We start from the raw sequence: 24,677 nt of genomic DNA, 5'->3' as shown, positions 1-24,677 counted from the left end.
GTTCTAGCATCGTGGATACAGGCCTCTAGACTCGAAAGAGAATAACTATCGTTAACACAAATCTCTTTATAATTGTAGTGAATTATGTTATAACACAAACGTGTGAAATCTCGCAAGGATATTTCATTGAAAAGAAGCAACGGTTATTTGTATTGCAAAATACAAAAAAAAGGCAAGTTCTTTGTAAACACATTTGCGGCTTCCGTTATCCTGTTTAGGGCTGCCAAAGTTTGATGCGTGCTATCGACTGTCTTCAGTTACAAGAATGGAGTATGTTATTTCACGGACGAGGCGCGCGTGTACACGAGGCCTCAAACGCGTGTACGTATATAATACCAGCGTCTACTTGCCTTTATGAATACCGTGGGAAGAGGAACATAATAACAAAGAATGGCTGCCAGGTATACACGCTCACGTGCCGTCACCCTTCCTCGCTGGTATCCCGGTCGTTTTCGGCCAGTCGCCCAAAGAAATTCGTAGCGCGCGGGACCACTCGTACTACCTTCTTTCCTTCCTCCCTCCATCGTCCCGACGTTTCCCAGCCCTTCATCCTCACCGTGTATATCGCGGACCTACACGGCTTTCGTGACTCGACTCCGGGATAATCCACTCGCGCGGCACCGAAAGATCTTCGGGGGTGGTCCAGCCGGTTACATCACGAATTTATGAATAAAAAACAATGTTCCGGCCTCAACAGAATTCATATAAAGTATCGAGGAAAACACGGCTGACTCCTTATCTTGGCGTTTCATCTTCGCTCCAAGAATCAAGTAACGCAGCGCATAATTGGACGAAGTTTACTTTGTCTGACATCGAGTGAAACTAAATATTAATATTTCAATATTTTAATAACAATCGTTAAATTAAATATTAATTGTAGGCAGTTAATATTCAATGTTAATCAACGTAATGTCCATTAATGACACTTAATGTTATTATCATTGAATTTACAATGCGGTCTCGTCTTAAATTAAAACCTCTTATTATCTCCCACAATTTACGAATTTTGTTCCCGGCAAATTTGCGCGCAGGTTTCCGCAGTTAACGAACAACCGGGTGATTTAACGCAATTATCGAGATCGACGGATTCGTCTATCGTGACTCTGGGCGGGCTTCGCCGTTATAATAGCGGCCGCGAATTAAGTGGTCGCGGGAAGGATCCGCCAAATTGGCGCGCGATAACGGCGATGTACAGCCCAGAAACGCTCGTCGGGTTTTACAGTCTAAATCCCTGACGCTGGTGCATAACCGCCGCCGAGAAAGTAATTCCCGGAATCGTTAGTTACGATTCAAAGCTCGTCGCGCGCCTCGGCGAGCCCCGCGAAGCTCTTACGTCTTGCACTTCCGCCAGAACGGCCGTTCTGGAACTCTGGAACTGGAGCACGCAAATCTCCCCTTTCTGCATTCCTCGTTGAATGCACTTCCCGGATTCCGTTACGCGGATGAGCGATGAATCAGGAAGTTGTTTACATTCGATCATGAGGTCTATCGACGTGAAAAGACGAGCTGCAGACTGGAAATGCAGAATAACGCGAATACCTGGACGGTGTTTTCTTTTTTTAATAAACAAGAAAATTACACATTCCGTAAGGCAAAGAATATCCAACATCGCTACGGACGCAGAGATGGAAAAGAGAGAGAGACACAGCAGTACTCGGATGTAATAAAATTCAATAACGTATTAAAAAGTATATGAACATCTTCGTCCTTTTGAGCTATTAGTTTACGATTATAAATGATTTGATTGAAAATTAATTCTTTCGAAGATTTCGAGAGTCGACTAACATCTGGTTAACAGGTAACCGGAAAATGAAAAACCAAGAGTATTCAAATCTATTTCTTCAGATCTAGCAAATGTTTTAGTACAAGTAAATAAAACTTAATAGATTCAAAGAAATGTGATTTCAACGTATCTCATTTGTTTAACCTAAATAAATCTTTTTTCTGGGTGTATATACATAAAAAAAGGCGTAATGCATACAGTTTGGGCCGAAATTGCAAGCTACATTCTTATCGCCTTAATAAATGTTTCATATATAGCTGTACATGTTTTTTAAATAATATTAAATTATTTATTTTACGAACACGAGTAAACGACTTGTGCGTCTTAAAATGGGGGACAGTGATATTAAAAATGTCGATGGAGCGGGACGTGCTGTTAAGTGAGATCACACGATGAACTCTCCGGAGCGTACGCGACCGGCAAGCGTCACCACGAATAATTATTCAGGACAATGGAGAAAGCTTCGGCAGCTGCTTATAATCGCGACATCTCGCGACAAACACCCACGCGTTGTCCTCGGACGATCTACGAGGCGGAAATTGCCGGGTTCCTCGACCGACATTATTCTTCCCCTCTAATTCTTTGCGAGAGAGAATTTCGTCATACATTGCTTAACTGTTTCACACGAGCGTTGAAACTAGTGCGAAATCGTTGAATCTAATTTCCAATGTGTTAAAATGAGATCTGCCTTGGATAAGAATTCTCCTTGTAATGAAGAAATGTAGAAAATTGCAGGCAAATTATTAAAGATACATTATTCGTACACTGAGAAAAATGTCCGACTAAATATAATCGGATAATCCGATTACATAATAACAAACGGATGTACCACCGATAAAAAATGTGATCGCGGTTTTTCCATCAAGTTTCATCGGTAACTGCATTTCAACGGATAAATTTCGAATGAAAATTTTTCTCAGTGTACCAAGAGCTACGACTGAATTTAAAAGTTTAATTTATTTAACATTTTTACTCAAGGCTTCAGAAGAAAAATTTGTATTCTGTAGTCTGTCAAATAATAATAAATCTTTTAATGAAGATTCTCGATATAATTACGTTAATGACGTAAGCTGATTCTAAGCGAAATAAAGCTTATGCTAATCATTAAATAAATATAGACGTCACTTTTGCGTTCCCATCAATATCTATCGCCGACATTCGAATTTACACTTAGATGTCAAGACAGAATTCCGAGTTCTTTTTCAAGGGAGATTTAAAATTGATTTACAATTAAAATAAATATGAAATAAATATCAACACGACGTTACCATCAGGTGAACAAAATTGCGAAGAATCTGTACTGTCCTTGCTTCAATGTATCTCGCGGAAAGAAGCCGATCGATTCATCGCCTTTCCTGGATCGCGCAGACTGAACGGCGCCGAGAATCGCCTGGATCGCAGACACGATCGCAGCCACGAGAAAGTCGCGCAGCTGCTCGCGACTTGATGAACGGATCGAGGGAGAGGGGAGGGCGATCTCGCGAGAGATTTGCGTATCGGAATTAATGCCCACGTGAAAATTGATACTCTGGCGATATTCACGATCGTCCGAGGCATCGTTAAAAATTGATACCGGCTGGCGCGGGCGCGTCCGTCATTCACCACCTACGAATTTCTCGAGGAAAGCGATACGACGCGGCCCACTTCGCGCTAGCCAACAATGCTGGTCTTGTTCTCCCAGGAAATTCTCGTTGGTCTTTTTTTTTTTTAAAAACATTCTCTCTCCGAGAGATGAAGTTGTGCTAGAACTCGGAAACTTATGTTCCGCGATTTATCCATTAACGGGTCACCGATAAATTTACAGAGAGGCACGTATTTCTGTTGAAATTATGTTCCTACATTAACTCGCAGCAAGAACAAGCAATACCGATTGCTTTGAAGGAAAGATGAATGCTGCACAATCCGCACGTCGCTCTGCGCGTCGCGGAATGACGTTGGCTGTGTCCTCGTTTCCAAGTATTTATATTATTGAGGCGTATTTTAACGGCGATGTGCTTTAAAAAAAAGAAAAGTCGAACCTCGATCGCAGCTCTTGATTTTCATGTATCCGCGATCGGTGCCGAGATAATGTTTAATGGTTGTCGAGCGAGTTCCTTATTCGATTACGACGTGTCAACAACCTCTGCGAGGTGCACGCACGAGACAAATTAATGAGCATAAATATAAGAGCACGGTGGAAATTAATTGAATCTTAATCTGCGATGCAGATTTGCCGCAATGCTGCCGGGAGTTGATTAATTTCACGCAACTACACTTTGTATAATTAATGCGGTCGTTACCTCTTGTACATGCGGTTTAATTATGTAATGTTTCATATATCTACGCAGGCACCATACGAGCATAATACGAGAGCACCGCGAGCGTGATATGAATTAATCAATCCCCGTTAAATCGGATGAAAATATATAACTGATTGCGAGATCTCGTTTCTGCGTCTTGAATTTCATCGTGCGGTTCGCGCAGCAGACAAAACGTCTCGTCTTTCCATTATTCGATTTAATCGAGCGCCAGCTGATAGAGTACCTTAATTATAACATACACTACGGTCTAGTCCGACTAAAAGTCGTAATTAAATCTCTCGTATCGCTATCTGAAAGTTGCATCGTGGGGATCGGGACGGTACACGTACGAGATTGCGCAGGAAACGGAAAAGTTTTACATCATTCGAAGGAAGATCGAAGATTACTTCTCGGAAACTTTTGCACCGCGTGCAATTCAAGTCGTAAGGAGCGCTTCGCTTCGCGCGCCCATACGTAACAATAGTTATTCCACTTTACACTCTCACGCCTCTCTCGCGCCGGGAACGCGACGTATCCCCGTTACGATATCGCGGCCCTTTCAACGCACCAGAGACGCCAGCGCAGTCGTTAAGCCTGCCTTTCGATCGCGGCTCGATCGTGACACGTGCATCGACGCGGTTGCATTCATGGTTGCACCCGATTGCAGCCGCGTTACGCGTCACCGCGCGCTTTGTCGCCCGGACGAGGTTTCCCCCGTCGTGTTCGTCGTGAGCGAGCGAGCGAGCGGCCGACCGACCCCGCACACGTCCCCGTTGTTTCGCCGCGACGGAAAGCGCGACAGAATCCGTTGTAAACGCACGCGGAAACGCCGCGTGCTGGCCGCCCGCACACGACGCAATAAACAGTTAACGCGGCGCACTAATTAGCGACCAACCCTTCCGCGCCCGACTCTCCTCGCGATTACGCGGCACGTCGTTCGCTGTAGTGTCGAGCCGCGATTATGCGTTTATATATTCGGAAAAACTGCGCTCAACGAACAAGTCGGTAAACATTGGTGTATTAAACGGTGATATTTAATCGGTCGGCATGGGGTAACAGGTGTACGGAAGCAACTGGTAAACAAATATTCTCAATTCAATTGGAGATAAATTACGCAACAGACAAATATCAAGAATCCACAGGCGATAACGGTTTTAATTGTATTACACAGAGAGAAAAAAATAGTCATTTTTGGACCCAACCATATTTTTACAATTCCTCCAACGTAATTTATGGTTGACCTAACAATATTATAGTTCTCATAAACACAATATTGGTCCATGCAATTATAAAAATATGGTTGGGTCCAAAAATGACTATTTTTTTCTCTCAGTGTATAGTTTACGTAATAAAATGAAAAACAATAATTCAGATACGAGAAAAAAAGAACAGCTCGCGTGCGTAAAGTGCATGATGCATAAATGTGAACATGCTTGCTGCGGCTGTAGCTTTGAAGAGACGCACCCACATAAAAAAAAGGAATATACCGCAGTCGGAATCATATTTATCAGGAGGGATAACGTAAAAGCTTCTACTGCACACCCGACATGGCCGTGAAGTAATTAATGCAGCTGGAGTTGCGGTCGCGCGTACGGATTTTCATTAAAAATTCGTCTCATTATCACGAGTACGTCTATAAGATGTCAATACCAGGCACTGTATAGGAGATACACTTTGATAAAATTCAAATACGTAAAGATAGAACCTTTTGAAATTATCTTTTATACGCCGCGACATTTACATGCGTTTTACCGGATACGGTTTCTACTGCCCGAGTATTTCACCGGGACACTCTTAAGCGTGGTCGTGCAATCTCGCGATCTGCATTTATCGCAACAAATATCATCTTCGGCACTTTTTCTCGCGTCGAAATGACGAAACTTCCTGCTTTCTCCGAATCGAAAGACTCGACGAGTCAAAAAATCTGTACTCTCTCCCGCGAGTGCACATTGCAGAGCCATTAAGAAGGCGGGCGCACGCTTTTTAACGAGGTTTGCACCATCGCGCGAGAGGTGCGGCCCACTGGATTATGCATAATGATTCCTCGAGTCAAGAGCGCCCGTGGGAAAGCGCGATACGCGAAAAGAAGAAAAGCTGCGAACGGTTGACCGTAATGCGCCGGCAATCGGCGCGAGATTCTCTCGTTCGTGCAGCGGCGGGTGTATCCGCGCGCAGAATCGGGGCCCAGCATTAGCTCGACAGCGTAAACGCTGTAAAATAAAAGCGGCTTAGTCGGAATGTTATAGTAAAAATGTTATAGTAAAAATGTTTTAGCCTCATCAGAAAATTTTTCACCCCCTCGATATAATCCTTCTCGACGGACTAAATCTTTAATCATGAGAGAGAGAGAGAGAGAGAGGGGGGGAGGGAGAATGACAGAGAGACGCGGAGAGACAGGGAGAGACGCGGAGAGACGCGGAGAGACAGGGAGAGGCAGGGAGAGACAGGCGAAAAATGTTTAGAAATTCCGCAACGTTTTCATGTTGAACAATGTCTATTGGAAAGTATCGATGCGCGTACTATTACAGAGATAATGGCGCCCTATTGTCAGAATAAGATCGTGAGAAATCGCGAGAGGAACCACGGATTGTGTATCCGTCCGTGCAATCGACGGACTCGCAATACTTAGCCCATTTTCAACGATATGATTGCACCTCATCTGGGATGTGAAACAGGGAGGGTATGCGCGGCGGGATGCGAATTACACCGCTCTAGCCTGGCCGGGAAGTGTGTACTTGCGCGGGGTGTGCACGCGAAACGCTAGGATAAACGATCCCAAATAAGCTCGTACCGAGCGAGAGTCATTCGCACACGTGTGCACGACGGTGCTTATTGCCGGGATTGCACCGAGTTACGCAACTTTTTGCGGCCCGATACGACGGGGATGCTGCGGCGTGGATAATCGCCGGACGCGCCCGTCGCAAGACGAGGGAAAGAGGCTCTCTTTTTCAATTGCGCTTTATTACTGCTCGGCAGATGCTCGCGCGGTTCATTTTCTAGTTGTCAAGAAATTATCCGCTCTTATTTTCTTCTATATCTAGAGGAAGCGAGACGGCAGAGATAGCAGAAGAGAGGGAATGAGAAAGGGGAAAAAATGAGGTGAATGGACCACTTTCAGACACGGCCAATTGCGTCGACGAGTCGAGATAAATGCGCGATCCCTTTCGTTACCTCAACGATTTTATCTGATTGGCGGACCGACGTAATCTTTCTCGGGAGATTGCAACGAGCCTCCCCCGATTTCCTCGACGTTGAGGCGTAAGTTGCTTAAGCCCGTTTTCTTAAGCCGGTAACGGCGCATTCATTCATGCAGGATATTGTGTGCCGTTCACTCACCACCCACATGTCTCGCGTTTTAGCGCAGATCACTGGAGAAACGAGCAATGTCACATAACTGAGAAAAGCGACTGCAACGTCGGTTATATCTGCCTCGCGAATGTTTGCCGAAAGTCAAATTTTACATAAGGTCCTACGTTTTTCTCGGAGAAGAAAAAATCCAGCGGTATCATGTGAAAAAGTGATTTGCCCGAATATCCCGTAAGTTGAAAGAAATACGTAGCGTATAAAACAAACTTGAAACTTAAAGACGATCTTTCGTAGCGCGAACTCCGACTAAGAATCCGATCACGTTTTCCAATTTCCTACATTGACCGACTTCCCGTGAAGACATTATCTCACGGGTTCTTTAAGATCTCCCGTGCTACGTTGTCGCATTTAAAACGTTTGCCGGAAAGTTAATAGTTATCGGCCAAACGTTTTGTGCACTGAGAAAAATGTCCGATTAAATATAATCGGTTAATGAATTGCATAAAAACAAACAGATATATCCAATTAAATTGTATATCCGATGAAAAACATGATTGGTTTGTCAATAAAAAATTTCATCGGTAACTGCATTTCTCATCGGATGTATCCATAATTTTATCGGAAAACGTAATCGGCAAAATTAACCATCGGAAACCCTATTTAATCGGCTTATCCGATGGAACTTTTTCTCAGCGTACGTTTCGCACTGGAACACTGAGAATAATTTCCATCGGCTAAACCGAGGGGGAAACCGCTGAGAGGATTGTGGTGTGTAGATTTGCGGCATTACTGGGCATTACCAGGCATTACTAGGCATTTTTTGGACATTAGTTTGGGCATTAGGCCTTGCTGGGCCATTATGAAGATAAAATAAGATAAAATAGGATAATAAGATAAAGCAATGCCCACTGAGCATTAGTGGGCATTGGTGTACAAGATTTTGGTCAGCGGTTTCTCCCTCGGGCTAAACCAATTAAATAGTATTTCCGATGGTTAATTGTTCCGATTAAATTATGCACATATTCGATGCGATGAAACGTTACCGATGAAATTTGATCGAAGAACCGATCATATTTTCCATCGGACGTACAATTTAATCCGCTTGTTATTACGCAATTGGATTATCCGATTACATTTAATCGTCTATTTTTCTCAGTGAAGATATAAACCAAAATTTTGAGGAAATCCACCAGGTTGCAATAAAGCTTGAAGAGAGGCAGAAGGGAAAAATTGCGTCGGCTACGCAGACTGTCGCTACTTTTACTGTCCCTCCTTATAAGTTTACCCGTCACCTTTAAAGAGCACGATGCAAGTAATTCGCGGGATACCCACGTGGGAGTCGCACGCAGGTGTTTTACTACACACGCAGGGGAATTTCCAACGAATGCGAGTTCATTGAGAAAATAAGCGAGACGGCGAACAGTGTCATCCGGCATGGTTCAACGAGCGCCCGGCAGTTGCATTAAATTAAAATATCGACTCGGTTGACGCCTTCCGCTTCTCTCTTTTTTTTCTCCCCCTTTATGCCATTTCTCGCCATACCTATACAGTTTCCTGTCCGTATGCGCCGGCAACGGCTTGATGTGCCGTAATTATACACGCCGCTGCGACGTGCGAAAGCGCGCCTTCGCGGATAGGAGCGGACGATAAAAAGCGCGCGTTATCTCACGGGAATCCGCGCGCGGAGATTTACAGTTATTGTCGAGTGCACTCCGGTGATCGCAATAGCGGACATCACCTGGCGATGATGCCTTAACGATGGATCGTTTTACCCGGATTGTAGAGTCGCGCATGAGTTGCGCTTCATGCTAATGGCGATTCTCAGATATCGCTCGGTGCTCGCTACCGCTGGTTAATTTTTTATCGCGCGATATGTAAGAAAAGCCACCGGCAATCTTGCAGTAAAAGTAAATCGCGGCGAGAGGTTCGGGTCCACGGAGTCTCCAGAGTTCGTTGCTCTTTTTCCTCGCGCCAGGTAACGCGACACTCTTACGTTTTCAAGTGCGACTGATTTGGGCAGAGAATTTCAAAGAAGCTGTTCGTGCCGCCGTCTGTCCGATTCTTCTTAAAAATTTGCGACGTTTCACGGCAACAAAAAACTAATGTAAGAAATCGACACAACTGGCCAATTCTAATCAAAGAAATTTATTGCGAAAAATATTACCTCAGCCAGGGTTTGAACCTGGACCGTCCTACTCCTCTAGGCGGGTGTTTCACCAATTGGATCACTGAGGCACGTGGTAATAATTGTCGCAACAAACAGTCTAATGACATTTTCGCGTCAATTTTTCGACTTGGAAATGAAAAACTGTTCATCGATAATGTCTACGTAAGGTTCCACAATTTTAACTTTAAGTCACGGGTTATTTGTTCAGCTGAATTCGACGGCGCTCCGAAAGCTGACTGCGAGACGGACGTGACTGAAAGTGCGTTCGGACACTGTTGCTGACGTTGTTACCGACGTATAATCCGCTTATTGTTTATACAACACTTAGAACTCAACGACAATGAGTCATTCTCGGGCTACGACATTTTTACGACCGTCGGAATTAATTCGTTAACACTCGCCGTATAGTTCGCGTAAGAATGCCGAGAGTAACGTAAGCTCTCGCTGAGATTTGTGACATTTCTACAGAGCGGCCTCAATTTAGCATAATAACAATTAATAATCACACGGGGCACGTAGAACAGATAACGAGTTTAATAATTGAAGAGAACGTTTGGCGTTATTGAACTTTCACAACGGCGCGCTGCAACGCGTGCACCGATATCCAATTAAGTTTTCCGCGTGCAATAAATTCAAGATGAAAATTGCCAACTGATAATTTGCAACTGTTCCACGGCGAACTCGAGCATTTTCCGTATTCGCAAAAATTTCGTAATCACCCGCCGCGTTAACGTAACACTAATAACGTAACGCTGGCCGGCGCCGCGCGACAGGTGGACCGAGAGCTATCTTTGTACGAGCAAGCGCACATCCGTGGCAATGATCCATATAGATACGCGGTATCAGTTCGCGCACGAGTTTTCCCACCGCCGGACCGGCAATACGCCCGGGACGTAATCGCGGCCATTAGAAAATTGCGCGCGTGACGCAAAATACCGTTGCGTGTGCCCCTAACGAGTGGTCGCGTCGGTGCGCATCGCGCGTTAAATTCACCGACGTCGCGAGAAACACGCGAGCGAAATCTATGATCGAATTATGCTAATATCGTGTATCGAGCGGCCCCGAGTATCACTCCCGCGAGCAAAGTCAATAAACTTTATTGATTTAGCTACTCGACGGCTGCTGGCGCTAGCGGATGCTGGATTTTGCAACGTTGCGCTACTTTCTCACAGCCGCTCGTTAGAAGCATCGATAACGCGTGTCGCGCGATACTGATAGCGATATTTATACGCGCTCGCATACATGATACTAAGATAAGAAGTCGCACACTGTGGTCGATATTTGTTTCTCTTCAACGAAAAGATCGTGGCGCAGAGAAATGTACGCTGCTCAGTAAACAAATGAACGAAAAGACCCGAATTTAAATCCACGAACACCGCTGGGTTTTTCGGAATTTTCCGAAGGAAAGTGGTAGCCACCGAGAGTATCCTGCCACGCGTATCCTTTTGCGAGTACAGCCCTCCTGATTGAAGGTTTCCTTCGGCAAGGTTAGCAGCCTATCGAAGATGAAGTAAATGCTCAAGGTACCAGCTCGTTCTGGTACAAAACTGGTACAGAACTAAATCGAACAGGCTTCTAAGCCTAACACGAGGAAGAAGAGGAAGAAAAGATCGTGCTATCGATAATTTCTGCGATACCGATAATTGAAAAAGAAACAAATAAAGAATTTTAATAAGTATAGAAACTACCGTATTGGCAATTCCTTATTAAAACAAAATACGTTTCGGCCAGTAAAACTGGTCCTCTTCAGGCAACAAACCCGTGCCTAAAATGTAACATTCGTCAGATTAGATATGTGAAAATTAAGCGAGAAGTCAGCGTTGTATATGTGAAAAGAAAACGACTAGACACATTATACAATGAAATTTCTGACTTCTAATTTAATTTACACTTTTTTAATCTGACGAATTTTACATTTTTAGGTTTGTTACCTGAGGAGGTCCAGTATTACTGGACGAAACGTTGAGTGTTGTTTTAATAAGGAATTACTCGCAGGGTCGTTTTCATACTTAATAAAATTTTTTATTTCTTGACTGGCGTCACTAAGCTGCTATTTAATTCAAACAAATGAATATAACAATTTTAACTTAGGTCCATTAAGATATAAAATCAATTAGAACATGTAGAAAATCAATTAGAAAATTTAGAAAATTATAAAGAATACGGTATATGGATTCACTTATTAATTTAATTTAACTGGCTACTTACACCTATGCCCGGTCCTAAACGGCCTCTTCATTTTCTAAATGAATATAAAGTATCTTGCGCTTTTTTCATTAATTTGATGTAGATTCTGCTTTGAGGCAATTTTCCAGAAAAAATTTTCACCGAGATGTCGTAAGAAAGATAGATTTTGTTCTGTTAATAATTTGGTAACGCTTAGCATTTATTTCCAATTGACGCGAATTAAATAAAATATTATATTCGCTCCATTTTCTCCCTAAAGCGCGGTTTAAAGTTTCACCGTGTGAAATCCATAAAATTATTATTCATCTACTGTATTTCACGCCGAGTTACAACGCATTGAGATAAATAGCGGTTCGGCCATTTATACCCGGCGTAATTTTCAGAGTTGTGCAATAAAAAGCGAGTTCTCAAATTTCGGAGTTACAAACGCGGGAACGCGGAGATGCAACTTTTATTAGCAAAAATGCGCTTTACCGAGGCCTTCCGCGACCTTACGCTCGCATCATAAACATCGTCCTCGTTTCGCACCAGGCCGAAAATTACCTTCGAACCCGCGCCAAAGAAAACCATTAAGCGGGGACGTATAAAATCGCCTTTGTATCCATTTGAATGTCGTGCTAAGGCGCGAAGAACAAATATTTCCCACAGAAACGCGCCGACCGGCAGCGAGCGGCTGCCTTACGCGTCGTTTCCTCCACCCTCGAAGCAGATTTAATACTATGTAATCGCACCCCGGCAACTACCCGTAAAATCACTTTTTTCCGACTCCTCGTATTTCGCGGGATTTTACTTTACGACTTGGCGAACGGACCGGCGTGAGATATCGCCGCACGTTTCGCTCGTAGTCAAAGAAGTTGCTTCAAAGCTGAGGACGCGCTGAGGACTGCAACGCGGAATAAAATGTCTTGGAAAAACTGCCAAGATTGCGCAATAATGCATTATAATAACGACGATTATCTGAGTCAAAATTTTGGTCCTATGTTGAACCTTTTATTCTTTTATATAGTAGAACTTAAGACAGTAAAAGAGGTCGAACTGCAAGTACAAAATTTACTCCTACTTTAAAACCGATAGTGTCGGAAATTTTTACTTTCGCCAATTTAGCATTAAAGTAAGTCCTTTTAAGTAGGAGCTAGAGTAAATTTTTAGAATTACAGATTCAAGGGAGGAGTAAAGAAATACAATGTCATCAAAGTAGGTTATTGCTGGTCTGTGTAGGTGCATAGATCAGCTAAGTAGGTGTAAATTATCCTTAGAAGTGTCAAAATAGTACAAAAATTTCGACGCGGGTTATAGACTTATAACTAATATTCAGTTATTATCAATCGTAAAATCGCGACACCTCGCAGCATCACGAGACACGGTAGTGTCTCGCGCCAAGTGTAAGCGCAGCTAGTACCGCGCGCGCGAGACCGACCGTGTAAGTTTACGCGAGTACACGAGTTGACGGGCCCTCAGAATTTTGGATCTCAAGAACGGCTGTTCCGACGAAGTTGAGACTGCGCTTAATCGATAGCTTGGGTACGATTTGCATAATAAAAGTATTTTTACTTTTCTATAAGATACGCGAGTAATAATTTGTCCCATTTCAATGCACTATTATCAATTTCCTTTCAACGTTTCCTTCAGCTTCCGTTTGCCGTCATCTCGTCTTCGTTTTCGAAAACATTCGTGCCGTCGTTACACGAAACTTTTATGTACGCGATGAACGTGACGCACATTCATACGGAACATCGTTCTGAAACTAATATATTGTACAAGTTTCCAGAAAAGGTATTCAGGCTCGTTTTTGGCGAAATCGGTTCTGGATGATCGTCGCTGAATCTCGCATGACGTCACTGCCAGTTCACTGAGGCAGAGACTAGTTTCCTGCGCGTAGGATGGATTAATGCTTATTGACGATTACATCTCCATTTTTGACAAAAATCACAACGTAGTTACTTTCTCCTTCATTATATAACTTGGCAAATAATCTTATATATTTTATGTTCAGTATTTCTACCTACATGTGCATATATAGTAACGTTTGTAACGTAATAACTATTACGTAATTATGACCGAGTACATTACATCTAACAATGAATTTTCGACTAAACAGATCTCGCTCCAAGGGCAAGAAATTCACGGTGGTATCAACTGATGATGCCAATTAATTTAACGGAAACCCCGCTGTCCCATATTAGAATTCTGTCTCGTAAGGGGACTTTTCTCTATCTATTGCGACATCGCGAATTGACATTTTCGCAAGTGCGCAGAAAATTTGACATAAACCTGGGCGCAAGCCGACTAATTTTTATCAGAAACGTAACAAGTATCGTTCGTATTCCAATTGTCCTAGTTGTAAAATCAATTTCACAAACGATCGATTATTCTGGAATTGACAAGCGGCGAGCACGTGTGTTCGCGCGGAACACCGGCACGGCCGCCGAGACCCGCGGGAAACTCGCACGAGTGCATCGGCCGTGCCAACAAAAACGCGCGTATGATAAGCGCGCGTACGCATGCACGCACACCCACGGTGACCCAGAGCTTGTTTGCCCGGGAATATTTATTCATCCATCAGCGCGGGGCTCGCCGGTGTTTCTCTCATGCATATGTAACGCGGTCGCGTGTGGTTAGTCCTTTGGCCGCGCCAGCATGCAACAATCTCAATTCGCACGTGTAAATTCCACGTGCGGGAAGGCGTACCCTTACGCGAGTAGGTGAGAGCGGGTCGCGCGCGCGCGAGAGTTTCGCGGAAGAACTCCGTGCCACTGGAGTCCGCGGCACTCGACCGATCTCGAGAGTCTCGCAAACGTCTCGATCCCGTGAGCGATCGCGCGTAAGTCGGAAGCGAAACGCTACGAGGATCGAAATCCCGCATAATGGCGCGGCGAAAGCGGCCGGAGCGCGCGTTGACTTTTTGCAACACTTGTCGTGTTGCAACAGTGTCGAGGTAACCAAGTCAAATATACTTTGTACCGGGATATCGTATACTGCCCGCGGTTATCGAAGTGTTAAATACAAGCGAAACGGAAGTAATAAAAGAATCCGTAAGCAGATTCCGCGGCGTGATTTCGATCGCAATAAACGAGAGCAAAAGAAAAACAAGAGCGAGGCTCTCGTGAACAAAATGAAAGTAATGATAAGTAGATGACAAGTAATTAAGCAAAAAGTTGACGTCGAGTTAAGCGCGATTTAAACAAATATTAGACAATCGCCGAAATCGGCCGTAAACGTGGCTGGTCGAGTCGTCGCGTTAAGTGTCTCGGCTTCGCAAAAACGAGGTCGCTTTTCCGCGCGGCTCCGCAGTCCCGCGAGGACGCGAAGGCGCCGTGACGCTTCCTGATGCGCCAATTATTCCAGCGGAGGATTGATTTACTGCTCGTCGGAGAGCTTTCGGACGGCTCGAAATAGTCCGACACGCGTTAAACAAGAGGGGCGAACGACGTTTATAAATGCCCCGGGCTTGATGCATTGTTGAGAAAATATACGGGGCCATTCGAGGTCGGAAGGGAAAAAATCCGTTCCCGGCTGCTGGTTCCTCGCGGATGACGTCACGAGCGCGCGAAGGATCCCCCGCGGTGGCGATAGGCGGGCTGTTTGTTTAGACTGCCCGTCTATTCGCAGGGCGTCATCCCTTGTAGCCTACGGCTGATTATTTTATTGCCGGCGCCTGGGGCCGAGCACTGAAGGATCGACAACGAGCGGCTATCGGAGCTATCTTTACGTGTAATCGACAGACTCCTCAAATGCAGTACAATTAACCGACAAAGAAAAATAATTGAGAACAATTATTTTTCATTGAGCCGGACAACAGTCAACCCAACTGGCTAGTTATTTTATTAGTTTATTACACAACGTTTTGACCATAGTTTTTTGGGTCCTTTTCAAGTGGTATTTCAAGTACTAAGTCAGTCATCGTTGTCGAATAAGACAGAGTCGAATTGTAAAATATATACGCATACGTGTGAGCACTGTGGTTGCTGGCTCGAACGAATTACTTTTAACTATAATCCCTATAGTCCTAGGCTGGTATTCAGATCTTGTATTAAAATCGTCTTAAGCTTATCTTAAGATGCGACGATCTTAAATATACACTGAGAAAAATTTCCATCGGATAAACCAATTAAATAGCGTTTCCGATGGTTAATTTTTCCGAGTAAATTATGGATACGTCCGATGAAATTTATCCGATAAAATACAGTTACCGATAAAATTTGATTGAAAAACCGATCACATTTTTCATCGGATAATTGGATCGTTTGTTATTACGTAATTGGATTATCCGATTATATTTAATCGGACATTTTTCTCAGTGTGAGATTTAAATTTTAGAATTGCCATAGCAGTCAAATTGACTCGTTTGATTTAACTTTTTATCAAATTTATAACGGAATTTTTCTAGACTTTTCGTGACTTTTGTTGCAATATGTAAATGATTGTAATTGATCGATTTACTTTTCCCTCGTCCTCTAAAAAAAAAATGTAAATACTATATTTAAATGGTGGAAATAGATATGGGCGTTAATCGCTGGTAGTTCTAGCATTAACAATCGTTTTCTTAGTTGCAGACAATATTTTATGAGAATAACGCCAGTCTCTTTGCGTTATTCTCAGTATCGTCTATCTATAACGTTTGGAAAGTAAGCGGAGAGCCAGGTCGTTGTTTACGGAGGATTGTGTTTGCGATCTATCCCCATGGATCTTCACAATGTTTGCCATGCTTTTCGATCCCCGAAGTGGCATCTCTGTAAATAGAGCTCGAGCGCATTTGGGCTGTGAAAGTGACCAAGTAGAGCAAATACGCATCAGTAAACGTCATTATTTCAGACTGATACAAGGACCGGATTATCCCTCGGCCACCATATTTGAGTCGATTGATTTCACACTTTCATCTAATAAAACGTCCACCGAGGGCGGGGGTTTAAAGGGAAGAAGATTACACCGATGCTCGCGCGAATCGCGTTACCGAGCCGATGCTGGGTTTTTCAATTACCAGCGTAAGGCGCAAATAGCCACTCAATCGGTTTCAAGCCGCTTCTCCGACTATCGATTTTCAGTCGCGGATAAATGCCGATTCAGCCGGCATTGTCGTCTCCTTTGACGACGTTGTACTCCTTTCTCGACGATTCGTCCTCATTCTGGAGCGTTTATCGCGACCGTACGGAGAACGAGAACAACCGCGTCTGGCGCAGCGTTACGCGGCGAGCTTAGCATCCTTAACGAGAGTTACGGAGGGATCCATTGTGCGAAAACGCACGCGACCCGCTTTCGAGACATCCTTCAAAATTTCTACTAATGAGTATGCTTGTTACAAACTGGAAACATGTATACGCAAATAAAAATCCTAATTGGGGCAAACGACTTTTCTGTAAAATATTTACAAAATATTCTCGAAATCTTTGTGAACCTCTTTCATAATTCAGATTAATTGCGTAGTAGCGGGAATTAAATAAAATTTTAACGACGGTTTAGAAACGTAAGGAGTGAGAAAGATGTGTCTTTTAACAAAACAAATTTCTCCATTAGATCTTGCGATTTGAAGGCATTTTTCTAGGTATTAAAATAAATGTACTTGAAACTTGTACAGTTAATAAATTAAGGTTCAAAGGTAACTATATACCGTTAACAATGATAGTCCGGATTAATTTGGATTATTACGTTACAAGAATTTCTTTTTTCATCGGTACATTATGACACACGGCAAGGGCTACGTATAATAAACAACCCCCTCGAGCGTCTAGCAGCGCCGATTGCGGGACGGCCGCATCTCGCGCGCTTCAATTGGGTCGTAGGCCAGACTGAGATAGCGATTTTTAATAACTAATAACTCGTTAACTGTTGCAAAAATTGCAAAACGGCAGAGGACTTATCGACTCATTGTCAGTCTAGTCCGCTGTATCCGTAAAGAAAAGGTGAGGCGGGTATTACGTAACACCTGTATACGTTTGTGTCGTTCTCGTACAACCCGCTACTATTATAATTTTCGAGGAGTACGGCTTGTGTGCCGCGTAAATATTCCCGCGTACAAACGACGACGAGCCTAACATGGAAAAGCCGACAATACCCCAACATCGGCAACGTGCCCCAAAGCTAACCCGTCATCTTTTATGCAAAGCGGGACACTAAATTATGTAGTTCGGCGGTCGTGTAGGGCAATTGTTGCCCCGCACTAATTCGCACTCGTACGCAACTGCGTAATATGGTCGCATACGCGGGTACGCACCGCGCCGAGGGGTCGCGGGTGCTGGTCGATAAGTTCACGGCTCTTATCCGAAGGCGTCTCGGCCGATTTTTTTCGGGTCAAGGTCCCCGCGCTCTCCGGCGACCGGCGACAGAACTGAAATCGCTCGAGTTCAGGCAAATTTCGACTGGCCGGTGATACTTTGCAGAACGGAATGTGAACCAGTATACGCCGGATGGCTCCGGCATTCTTTCAAGGCCGCCCTTTTCTGCGGACACGAATTCTTTCGCGTCCTCTCGCGCCCGGCTCCTTTGTTCGGCACACATATCAACCCCGGCCACACTGCCTCCTGCCATATTGCGAAGAAATACCTTCCTTATACATGTATTTCAAGAATCCTGAATTAAAACTTGAATTATTTATTAAATAACATTAAAACCGCCCGGCGCTAATTTACTCGTCTTAAATTTCTAAACCGTACCGTCTTGTGGGAGCCGAGAAAAAAAGTTCGCAAAATAAAATGTGCAATACGTAATTTCAGTTTACGGCTCGGAATGGAATAATGAGATACAGATATTTTTCAAATCGCGACTCTCCCCGTTCCGAGCCACTGAGCTCGATTAAATGAAACCGCCCCTTTGTGTCGGCGCAGGATAAACAGCGCCGCGATGACACGTGACCGTCATTTACTTTCAAGTGTTTTATTCGCAACAGGATCCTCTCGTACTGTCGAGGCAAGGGTTCGCGTTCGGTGTTTACAGGGGAATGAAGTCCGATCATCCGTGTGACGATAGGAAAAGACACGGCTTTGTCGAAGGCCCGCAGCATTGATTTTCAATAGGTCAGCTGCAAGCCGACCGTCAATATAATGGGATCTTACGGATAGGCTGCCTACACGTTCAGCTTTTGTCATCAAATTTTGGCCTGATACATCGTATGCCCCGCTGACTCCGAAGTTACTCGACAAACTCTCGTCGTCGTGCAAACGAAAATAGAGTGAATATATTGCTCGTGTGGTCCTCACGAAAAAGCGAGATTCGGCATAATGAAATACATTTAAAACGATAAAATTCACAAGGCTCTGACGTGAAAGCACAATTCGAAAGAATAAAGGATAGAAGAGCCGAGACAGGATGTTGGTGTCTAAATGATTTTAATTTTTAAACTTATCGCGAAAAATTTACCTCAGCCAGGGCTTCAATCTGATTTGCTTCAATCGATCACCGAGGCATGTGGTAGTATTTATCGCAGTAAACCCGAGTCGAAATTTTTGCCCTAAGTTGAATCTTTAATTGTATTAAACATATAGCAGGACCGAAGACAGTAAAAGAGATCGAACTGCAAGTAGAAAATTTACTCCTGCTTTAAAACTGAGTGTCGGACATTTCTACTTTTGCCAATTTAGCATTAAGTTTCGTGTCACCGGTTTCACTCGATTCAACGCGAATTGTCAACGATTTGCGCAATCAACGAAGAACACGGATTAGTTATCGGCGTTAACTTTGCTCGAGAAAACCTATCCAGTGCTATTGCTTAAAATAAATCACGCATTCTCTATTTCTCTAGAAACGTAACCATCGGCTTGCGATTGTTCGATGAAATCGACGTTCGTCTCTACGTTTAACCGTTGCCTGCGCGGATTTATTTTACGCCAAACCACAGAGTTTTCATCGACGCCTGTGCCGTGTAACATTCGCGATGCAAAAAGAACGGAACGAACAAAAAGACGGGCTCTGTAAAACCATTTATTCTGCTCGGTCTTTGCGTTGCGCATGTTCCGCCTGTAATTTCTGCTGCAAAACGCAGGCTCTCTGTGAGTCCTGATTCCTCTCCTGTGCATTTTATTTATAAAAATATTAATTACTTTCTCTCTTTCTCTCTCTCCCCCCCCCCCCCCTCCTCTACCTCTCTCTTATATAATCCGCCATTGTGCACGTTTAAGCGCAGCCATTCGAAATGAAAATCGATCGGACCCGTCAAGGCTTTCCCGATGTTCGTGCATAATGGCGAACGTCGCGGTTGCACCCACGCCTTCGCGCGGATGCCATCGTAAAACGCGACCCTTAAACTTTACGTATTTCTAACCGTGCCGGCGTGGCACGTCGGAAGCATTCCACGCCTCTACACGTCCGACACGCACGTACGTGCGCGTGTGCGTCGATTTTCCCGCGGCATTGTTCGCCGCGATTGCGGCCGCGACAAGCGCGATTGCAGTTGCATCGCGGCGACGCGGACTTCGCGATGGCCGCCGCCGCCGCCGCCGCCGCCGCCCGTGAAGCGGCCGTAAAGAATATCGTCTCTCCCGCCGTTGAGTATCGCCGGGCCGTGCAACTCCCGTTGCCGCGTATACGCCATGTAAATTGAGCCGTAATGCGCCACGGCCCCGTAAAACGTCCGTAAAGATCGTATCGCATAGACCGGTGGCTCGCGTCGATCAAAATGCGTCTGTCTCCGTCGCCGAGATCGGCCAATCTCTGTTCTCCGTGGCGGTTACCGATTCGAGCGACCGGATGTCCTGTTTGTCAAAGTGCTCTCTGATACCTCCTCGCGGTGCTTTTCCGTTTACCAAAACACACTTACTCAAGTGTAATCTTATATCAATGTCGCCATTTTCTTCTGTATCCACACTGACAAAAAAATTTGTTTAAACTAAGTAAATAGATTTACTTAAAATTGTTTTTTTTTACTAAAGTAAACATTTAATCTATTTAAATAAAGCTGTCGAATTTCAAGTAAATCTATGCATTACAATATATTAAGTGAATTAATTTAAATCATTGCAAGACTTTATGGAAATATAGAATACTATTTATGAAAATACAACAAGTCTTTATTCTAAAAATTTACTTTAGCTCCTACTTAACAGGACCTACTTTAATGCTAAATTAGCAAACGTAGAAATTTCCGACACTATCAGGAGTAAATTTTGTACTTGCAGTTCGACCTCTTTTACTGTCTTAGGTTCTACTATACAATAGAATTAAAGGTTCAACATAGGACCAAAATTTCGACTCGGGTTCAGGATAAATTTTAAGAGAAAATTCTCTCCGTGCAGAAATTCGAGTGATATCATTGCTGTTAGGGGACACAAACGTCAGACTACAAGACCTGTAATGTTGGTATGTGTCGCGGATTTTCCGGTCGCGGTAGATTGATTTTTTGACATTACATAAAGCTTCGGAAGAGAAAGTGCGAAAATCCGTGGCTCTCCTCGGCCGTGTCGTCACATCGCAGGCGTCCGACGGGTCATTTTCGCGGATCGCATTACCTTTTGCTAAATTTGACTCCCTCTAATCGACGTCGCCCCCGATTGACGAGCCGCCTTTTATCGCACGTAAAACGATATCCGCCGCCTCCCGGCGCGGCGTGTCCGTAAAAAAAGCACCGCCGACTTTCGGCGAAAGAGCGCGGCTCCTCTGATGCGGCCAGTTCGATATCCCGAACACCCACAACGCGCGCGATCGGGTTTCTGCTACGATGTAATTCCGTACGGTTTAACGATGAGGGAAACAAAAGTTATATTTCACTGATCCGTGCTGGCCGTCGTGATGCTACGCATACGACAGCGCGACATGTTACTCGCGATATACTTTGTACTACAGTTGAAAATGTATTTGCGGTATTCCGAGTCGAGTATTTGGCCCTGGTCACAATTTTTCTATTCTGCCTTCATTTGCACCCGAGGCCCAGATTTGAGTAAAAACATTGTGTCCAGCCTCATTCTAACCCTCAAAGAGAACGTTATAAAATATTTCACCCTCTTTGAAACCTCTTAGGTCGAAGAGGATCTATTGAACCTCTGTTGACTACACTTTCGTTGGCCTCTTTACTGCTAAAAGGGAAATAATTTCAGGCCTATCTCAGGTCAAAAATTCAATATACTTTCCCCGACACAAAGACCCTAGTTTTGACCTCGTTGCTTCCAATTAGAAAATTACACGAGGCTAAACCGAGGCCAAAATATTCGACTCGGGATTATTAAAATTATTCTGAACGTCTGTCTGCCTTACGTTCGTAATGTAATAGAATAAAGTTCACTTCTGGGGTCAATTATTTGAAATTAAATTAATAATCCGCGGTGAAACAGAGCAGATGATCAATAAATCACAGGTAAAATACATAAGATTACATACATCGGCGGCGTGAAAGATCGAAGAGTATCGACCTCTCTTAAAATAAGACAAGTTCCGGGCCAATCCCGGACACCGCGGCAGCGAGTTTCCTCGTTAAAGGATGATGCGGCACGCGCGGGAAATCGACGATTAGCTCGAATTGCGGGATTCCGCGTGCATCTTTCATCGCCGCCGATTTCTTTCCGCTGACGATTAAGGCCGTTCCGCGTTGCAACTCGCTCGTGCGAGTAAGTGCCGCGGTTTATAGGCGCTCGTTGAAAATAACGTCGGATGCGCCTCGGGTTCGTCGACCGAGGCTGCGAAGCATTGACGTCGCTCTGACGCAGGATGCGCCGTACTGCTGCGGCCCCGCGGTCTCTATATCCGCGTGAGAGAAGCGAAGCCGATCCCTGGCCTGAAGTGTGATCGACGGTTCTATTTCAGTAGTTTTTATGTAATCCCGAGCGGCCGTGGATAAGAAAATCGCGGCATTACACCCAGAAAGGAGTTTGTTTGAAATCGTACGAATTTTCTTTACTTTCATTTAATTTCAAAGAAACGACCTCTTCACCTTAACCACAATTTGATTTGATCGCGACGAAAATTTCCAAGAGAATTTACATCTATTTCTTCGAATCTAGGAAAATGTTTTAGTAGAAGTAAGTAAAGCTTAATAAATTCAAAGAAATGTGATTTCAACGTTTCTCGTTTGTTTAACCGAATTAAATCTTTTTTCTGGGTGTAACGTCGCAAAACTGTACTAAATTCTCTCTCCTTTGCACGAAAAAAAGAAAATACGCCAATCTTTGTCCTGACAAAAGCTAAATGCAAGGGGGTAACCACTTGATGTAATCGAAATCCCCGTGTAATCGGTTTATTTTAATTTTCAACTTTCTGCACTTGTTAGCCAATAAACATTAAATTTGAACGTTTTCTCAGCTTGTTTTTATTTCCCCCCAAAAATTTACTTCTTTTAGTAAATATATATCATGGTTCACACCTAGAAGCGCGTATTCTTTTCATAAGAAGACTGAAGTAGTTGCTGCCAGAACAACAGCGAGTTGATACACTTTTGCGCTCTACAAGCAAATACTTACAATTGGTAAAATAAGAAAAATGTATTTTGAGGAAAACTAACAGCTCTTTGAGGTTTAACGACGTTACATAGTTTTAAACGTGCATATAAGAACATTATTTGCAATTAGATGAGATTGTTTGTAATCAGACGAAATCGTGTAATCAGACCTGGTAATGGGACAACATTTTAGCTATACCCGTTGGCTAAATGCCTTTTTCAACGATGTAATGATAAGGATTGAAAGATTGATGAAATAATAACGTCTAAAACATCTAAAACAGCGTCATACATGATAGAGTAAGCTGCGATAAGTAAATAAGATAGAGTATCGAGAGAGAGAATATGATTTTATATTATCACTACCAGTCAGATTACATCACGCGTTTAATCGTGCATATAAAATATCCCGAGTCTCGTTCCTATAATGCGATTCCGATCGTAACGTAGGATTCGAGAGCAGGCGTCTCCACGAGATAAAAATGCGAACGAATGTCGAGCGACTTAAAAGTGAATACAGGCGAAAGTTATGTGGGATCATTTCCGATTAAATTTAGCTGGTATATATAGACTGCACGCGCGTTTAGACACTCAGATTTCCATTGCGGGGAACAAGGCCGTCACGAGCCACCGCCTGTTCGCACGAGGAAGAAAAAAAAGGCGAGGTCCGACCAAGCGTAGAATTTCACAGTGCCGGGGTCTCGGCGGTTACTGTGTTAATTTCAGAGAATTAACAAATCGGAGACGGCGAATTCCTTACGGTGCCCATTTGATCGATCAATTAATAAATCGCTTATCGACCCCGCTTATCTATCTCCTCGCTCTCTCAGCCATGCGGAAACACGCGGCACGGCCAGGGATCACGTCGGGACGACTGTCAATCCGCGGAGAAGCGCGGGTCTGAAAACGGAAGGGGTTAAGTCGTACGGCGTCGTGTCTTATCTCGGCGACCTTTGCGGCGAAGGATCTGCGAATCGCACGATCGGGCCGCGCGATACCGGTGAAAATGACCTCGCGATGAAGAGTTAGGCACGCCCACGCGATGTACGGGAGATCCGATCGAATCTCGCTCGTTTATACCTATACGACTGACGTCAATGAGCGGCGTGGCATTTCGGGCGAGCTTGATAAACGGTTCCTAGGTTCTTTCTTATCTACGACTGACGTCGGGAAACATCGTCACGTGTCGCACGGCGGTCCCGGCGAAGGATGATAATATGAACGCGAGGAGAATCCTTCAGTGAAAGTCGCGGGCTTAAGTGGATTTCCTTGGACGACCAAGATTGGGAGATCGACCACGCAGATAATGTTTCGTCTATGTCCTGTACGAAGATACCGGCCGACAGTGGCTCTCATTCCTTCTCTCTGCTGTCAGCTCTTTTTCACGCAAAGGACCAAAGACCTTTGTGTGGAAAAGCTGAATGCAATTAAAAAATACATAATTCGTAATTTCACACAAGATATTTTCTCGGAGCTTCACGCGACACTAACTAAAGCGGACAAAACATATATAATTAGATATTCATTAAACATATTTATTAACGTTCGTTACGTGTTTGCCGCGTAACAAAAGTATGTTCCTCGGCTTTGTACAACTTCGCA

General features: G+C 44.0%; 1 protein-coding gene across 2 annotated transcripts in view; it reads right to left on the bottom strand.

Annotated features, from left to right (window-relative positions):
- LOC105563641 (stAR-related lipid transfer protein 13) overlaps positions 1-24,677 on the bottom strand; it is a 280,578-nt gene that overhangs the window by 88,018 nt on the left and 167,883 nt on the right. The window lies entirely within an intron of this gene.

Source organism: Vollenhovia emeryi, unplaced genomic scaffold (assembly GCF_000949405.1).
Source record: "Vollenhovia emeryi isolate VEMERY1.0 unplaced genomic scaffold, V.emery_V1.0 DF939173.1, whole genome shotgun sequence".
Lineage (NCBI taxonomy): Eukaryota > Metazoa > Arthropoda > Insecta > Hymenoptera > Formicidae > Vollenhovia > Vollenhovia emeryi.
Note: the sequence above shows the minus strand (reverse complement) of the source record. Positions and strands in the feature narration are given on the sequence as shown.